The sequence below is a fragment of the Hyperolius riggenbachi genome, chromosome 6, assembly GCF_040937935.1.
Source record: "Hyperolius riggenbachi isolate aHypRig1 chromosome 6, aHypRig1.pri, whole genome shotgun sequence".
In the NCBI taxonomy this organism is placed as follows: Eukaryota; Metazoa; Chordata; class Amphibia; order Anura; family Hyperoliidae; genus Hyperolius; species Hyperolius riggenbachi.
In genome coordinates, this window is record NC_090651.1 from 209,932,947 (window position 1) to 209,939,010 (window position 6,064).

The window sequence follows — 6,064 nt, forward strand, 5'->3', positions numbered from 1 at the left end:
AGCTGTAATAGGAAGCAGCCGATGCCCAATAGTAAGAGGCACGGGCGGGGAGGACTCACCTTTTCCGCGTTCCAGCGTGCGCTCCACTGATGTCACTTCCTGCATCGCCGCCCACTGTATTGTAAGTGGATGGCGATGCAGGAAGTGACGTCAGTGGAGCGCACGCTGCAACGCGGAAAAGGTGAGTCTTCCCCGCCCGTGCCTCTTACTATTGGGCATCGGCTGCTTCCTATTACAGCTGGAGGGGAGCGCAGATCGGGGGACCCAGGCGAGGGAGGGGGGGTCCGACCCCCTCCCCACCGCTAGGCCCAATACCCCTGTCCTGCCCGCTACCCCTCCGGCTCGGCGCCCGGCCCCCCCGCACCCACGGACGGGCAGGTGCCGCCCCTAGAAGTTTGCCGCCTGAGGCAAACATTTCACCCCGCCTCATGAGCGGGCCGGCCCTGCTCAAACCAACCTCACCCATTTCCTCAGGCCCAATTCTATATTTGACAATCTGAATTTCAGCTTGCTCGCTAAATACGAACACCCCTTGCCAAAGCTAAAGTCAATTACACCATCCTGCTCCTCCTCAACCTGTCCTATGCATTTGATATAGTAGACCAGCCTTTCCCACTCCAATCCCTACAGTCCATGGACATTCTCAACCTCGTCTTAGCTTGGATCCCCTCCTTCCTCTCCAATCCCTGTTTCACTGCCTCTTTCAAAGGCTTCTCCTCAACCCACTCTTGGATGGGGTTCCACTGGGCCCGCTACTGTTCTCAAAATACACCTCCATCTGCAAAGTCATCTCCTCTGCTGACGACACCTAGATCTACCTCCATACCCCTGATCTCTCCCCCAAAATCATGGACAAGGTCTCCACCGTTTTATTTCCTCCTGGATGTCAGCCAGATCCCTGAAGCTAAACTTGGACAAAACTGAGCTTCCAATTTTCCCACCTCGTGCTGCAACATCCCTCATGGATATTCAAGTCACCATCAACAACGCAAACATTTGCCTTACCTCCCAGGCTCATTGCCTGGGTGTCACCCTCGACAATGCTTTCATCCCCCACATCCAAAACATTACCAAAGCAAGTCATTTTCACCACCGCAACATCTCCAAGTTGCGTCCCTTCCTGACCCAAGAATCTACAAAGCTTCTCATCTATGTCCTCAACATCTCCTGCCTTGACTACCATAACTCCTTTCTATCAGGCCTCCACTTGAACTACATTGCTCCCCTTTAATCAGTCATGCATGAGGCAGCCAGACTCATCTATTAATCACACCTCTCCGCCCTCCCGTCTCCCCTCTGTAAATCCCTGTACTGGCTTCCCATCCACTTCAGAATTATTTTCAAGATTAGTGCATAGCCTACAAATCTGTGCACAAAACTTGCCCAATCTACATCTCTGAGCTTGTCCACAAATTTCTACCTCTCATCCTCCAATGATTTTTGCTTGATTGCTCCACGCATTTCTCACAGCATAGTTGCCTGCAGGACACTAGAGTTGCCCCCACTCTATGAAATGCCCTTCCACTACGCATCAGACTTTCCCCCTTCAACACCTTCATACAACACATCAAGAAGCACATCTTCAACACGGCCTACTCAGGATTAGAACCACCTTTATGTGCCAAGTACGCCAAATGATGTAACCAGAATGGTTGGTGGTTCACATGGCAATGGCAGTAGTGTATGAGACAGACATAAGGTACATGGGGAAATACATGGATACAAGCAAATGTACAGGGCATAGGGGACAAGCAATAGAACTGTAAAACTATGCAGTGGAACAAGCACTGCGCAGGGGTGCTTGGAGTTAAGAGTTGGCATTATGCTGTCCAAGTGCAGGGTGAGCATTTTGCTGTGTGTGAATTGAATTGTGCTGACCGAAGGGATAGAGAGCCACTTCTCTTCTATTGCACCTTAACTCTGTCCGCCGGCGCCGAGCACCTATTATGCAGCCCTACCTAGTGTGTCCTTCCACTTTCCCTTTAGATAAGCCTTTGGCAGGGTCCTCACAGCGTGTGTACTACTTGATCATTGGGCACTTTTCCCATGTATTGACACGGGCTTGAATTACTCAGTCTCTGTGACCAGCTCCTAAACCACATGATGATGTATCTTGTTCCCGGTTTTCGTTGCATAACCTTGTGCTACATTTTTGTCTGACGCCCCTTGTTAGCATTGTATTTAACCCTATTGTCCAGCCTTGCTTAATATATTAGTGCTTTATAAATACAATAAAGAATAATAGTACCTATCCAATCAAAGTGATCAAAATCAATGTGTGTATGTATGGCCAGGTTTACATGTTTTTTGCCTAACTTGGGTTATACAATTAAGGTTAACAATGACAGGAACCAATTGTTAACATCACAAACAGAAATCAAGGGTTTTTGAGCTGAGCAGATGGTGCCATCATTGAAGATAAGTGATGGTTGCTACCGTGGAAGAAAGGTTAACTACAAATGAACCTGGCTGTCAAGCTCCAATTTATCCTCAAATGCAGGCTGCTCCTGCGTGGACAGGTCACATACTAGTCATTCCTGCCCCCAGTCTGTGTTGATCGGCTTTATAAGCCGAGCTAAAGACGGTGTGTGTGTGTGTGTGTGTGTGTGTGTGTGCGTGCGTGCGTGCGTGCGTGCGTGCGTGCGTGCGTGCGTGCGTGCGTGCGTGCGTGTAAAATTCCTAATTTCTACAGCAAAGTATTGCTGCACAGAGCAGTAAAAAGTAAGTTACTTAAAGACCACATGGATGGGCAACAAATCACTGACTATCTGAATTAACTGCTGTGCGCTGTATCTAAATTAGCCAGACAGAGCACCCAGCTAATTAGGCTGGAGAGAACATTATATATTCCTATTTTCTGAAGTGCTTATGGCATTCAATAACAGAATCTTTATTTCGCCAAGCAATTGGGCTTGGCACGTACAGTGTACAAATATAGGACAGGACACCAAATACAGAATAGATCAGAAGGAACGCAACACAAGCAGAGAAAAAAAAACAAAGTGGTATATTGTACAAAAAACACACACTGAACACAAGAACTTGGGCGCATCTATGTACAATGTGCATCAGTGCAAGCCTGATAATGTCTGACTTGTAAGTTGAAGTAAGATGAAAGCTCACGCCTGAAAAGAGCAGGCTGAAGAAGCGGTGGCCTGGGTGCAAGGGAGCTGGTTGTGCCCAGAAGGCTGACACAGGAAACTCTTTCAACTTCCTTGCCATCTATACAGATTGGAGGTGGGGTGTGTCAGGAACCTGCCCCACAACAAACCTGCAGAGACAGTTATTCAAGCAAACACAGGGCCCCTCAACCACACTCTGCCACCACTAACAGTCGTCCGGGACAATACTGCTAGACTCAGGCCCATATGCAATTAATTTTTTTCACCTGAGCTATCTCCTAGGAGATAATTTTCATCTTCTCTGTAAACGAAATTTTCAGCATTTTACAACTCAAAAAGTACCAAAAAGTTGGTGTAGAGATTCCATCAAAATTATTTTGCACACTTTCTTGCTTGCTGGTGGTTTAAATAGCATTTTATGACAACTTAAGAAAATATCACCTAGGTGTAACGATCGGTGTAACACAGAGAGGGTCTGATTACCGGTGAACTGCAGTATCACCGAGAATACAGAATGTACCCGATTATTGGTGATCTGCAGTATCACCGATAATCAGATATATCTACTAACCTCTGGACACCTGAGATAACAAGTGAGTGTTCAATGCAACAGTATACTTTGAGTACTGCACAGAAGTATGTTCCTTCTGATGGCCTAGACTCTCCCGGGGGAGGCGCTAGGCTGAGAGTAGGAAGGACAGAGCGTGAGTGACACCAGTGAGAGGGTCTCACTAACAGGTCTGGGAACTGCCTCTAACAGTAAGGCCAGTTCTCGAGGTCGGGCAAGCCAGGTCGTTAACACACAGACAGATAAGGTACAGATTCAGGAGACAGATACGGAATCCAACAAACAGGCAGGGTTTGGCAACGGAGTATCAGAATAGCAAGGTACAGAATCAGGAGGCAAATACAGAGTCCAGGAACGAGCAGAGTTTGGCAACAGGATATCAGAAATAGCAAGGTACAGAATCAGAGTTCAGAGGAATAGTCAGGCAGGCAGAAGGTCATAACAAATAATACAGTTCAATATTCCTAATGCTAAGGTGTGAGTTCCTTGATCATGAATGTGACGGACATTACGGAAAGTTGTGCGCAAAATCGCCATCGACTTTCGCATGGTCGTGCACAGTTCCTGTCAGTCTTGGGTAAATGCACAATAGATGTCAATTTCCCTCTCTCTTACTGAGTGCAGTAACCTTCCCCCCACATCCTGTGTCAGGAGAGAAAGTCACACGTGGCTAGCTTCCCTGGGGAGAAGCCATTTGGCTACAGCTCATCTTTCCCCAAAAGGAAAACCTCCTCAAACTGGTTGAGATTCAAATTTCCCTCCAAAAACTCATAGCTTCACACAATGGGAACATTTACTTTATTAATAATTCAAAATAGGTTTGGCACAGCAAGACCAAAATTACATTTTCTGATACCTAGAAAACAGTTCTATCGTTCACCTAAAGTGCACGTTTCTAGCTATCAGGGATCCATATAGAAACCACTTTATCCGGCCTGCGTAGAGCAAATTCGACAGACTAGGCGTGTATAGACTCATTTAATACAGAGTCGCATGCTGCTTATGAATATGGTCGCGCATTTGCGATGCACCCATCTGGGGCGGAATTACACAAATTATTAATAATTGGTACATTCCTTGCTCCAAGTCTGGGGGTGGCAACCTGACTTTCAGGAGGTAACCCTGCCTCAAACACACCTACTTTACAGGTAGTGACCGCCCCAAAACTCTGGTCAGTAAAAAGCGTTTGCAAGGAACTCCACCCAGTTCTTCAATTCCCATCTACCAGGAAAGTCCAGACATGTGCTCAAGGAGAACCGGGTGCATGTTGTGTACAAAGATTTTAACCTGAATGCCTACTTTAAACTGGACTATTTTCTTCATCCTTCAAATGGACTGCTCAGCTAACTAAGTAAGAACTTTCTGATTTTATTCCTTTTTATTTTTAAGCTCTGTGTTTTATATGTTAATAGGTGTATATAACTGTATGTAATGCATTTGTGTTAGTAAACGTTTAAAAATCGTTTAGCGGTTATGACCTGTTGCTGAACATACACAATCGTACCTATTCTCCTGAACTCGCTACCCTGTGTTTAATAGAAGTATACATTTATAACCCGTATGCGAGAACCCGGCCCAGACATAACGATCTGACCCAGATTCTTGCATACTGCTAAGGGTTAATAGAGCGTTCTCGAAGTCCTAGTAAAATTACAGTAGCGGGCTGTGTAACTCGCTTGGTGGCAGATCTTTGAATTGTATGTGTGTGGAGTGATTCGGTTGGTATCAGAACGCTCCCTTCGCGAGTCAGTTCATCAAATTGCGAACGCGGGTGACCCTTCGTGATGAACAAATGACCGTGTGAGAGGATTTCTGACGCTGATCGATTTACCCCATCCGCAGACCGACCTAGCGGTCTGTGACAATGAACACCTTTGGAAACTATGCTAGAACACAGATACAGACAAGGTCTGAGTGCTACCACGTAGTGATCACAACGGCAGACACCAGAGAAATGACCAGCATCCAGTATATATACTATAGCGCTCACCAGCGCCACCCCTAAGTGCTGGACCAATGGAAGGTGGTGAAAATGTCAGCTGACCCGCTGGTCAGCTGACTCTTCTCTGGCTGTCATAAGCTCTGCCTCTCAGCGCGTGCGCGCGTCCTTCTGAACCTGTGTGGACTAGTAGTCCCAGCCACACCAGACATGTCTTGCAATGTATCCACTGATTCGGGCGCGGGGGCCGCCCCCCGCTCTCCAAGCAAGCGGCGGCTTCCCCGCGTCCAACCACAATGTCAGTAGTATTGCTATGTGCACAATCCGCTGCATCCAACGCAGACTCCACCGCTCTGCCCATGCGGCGGTTTCTTCACGTTGTGCCGCCATGTTAGACGCGGAAACAGCCGCCTCACTCTGAGCACTTGCGGCGGC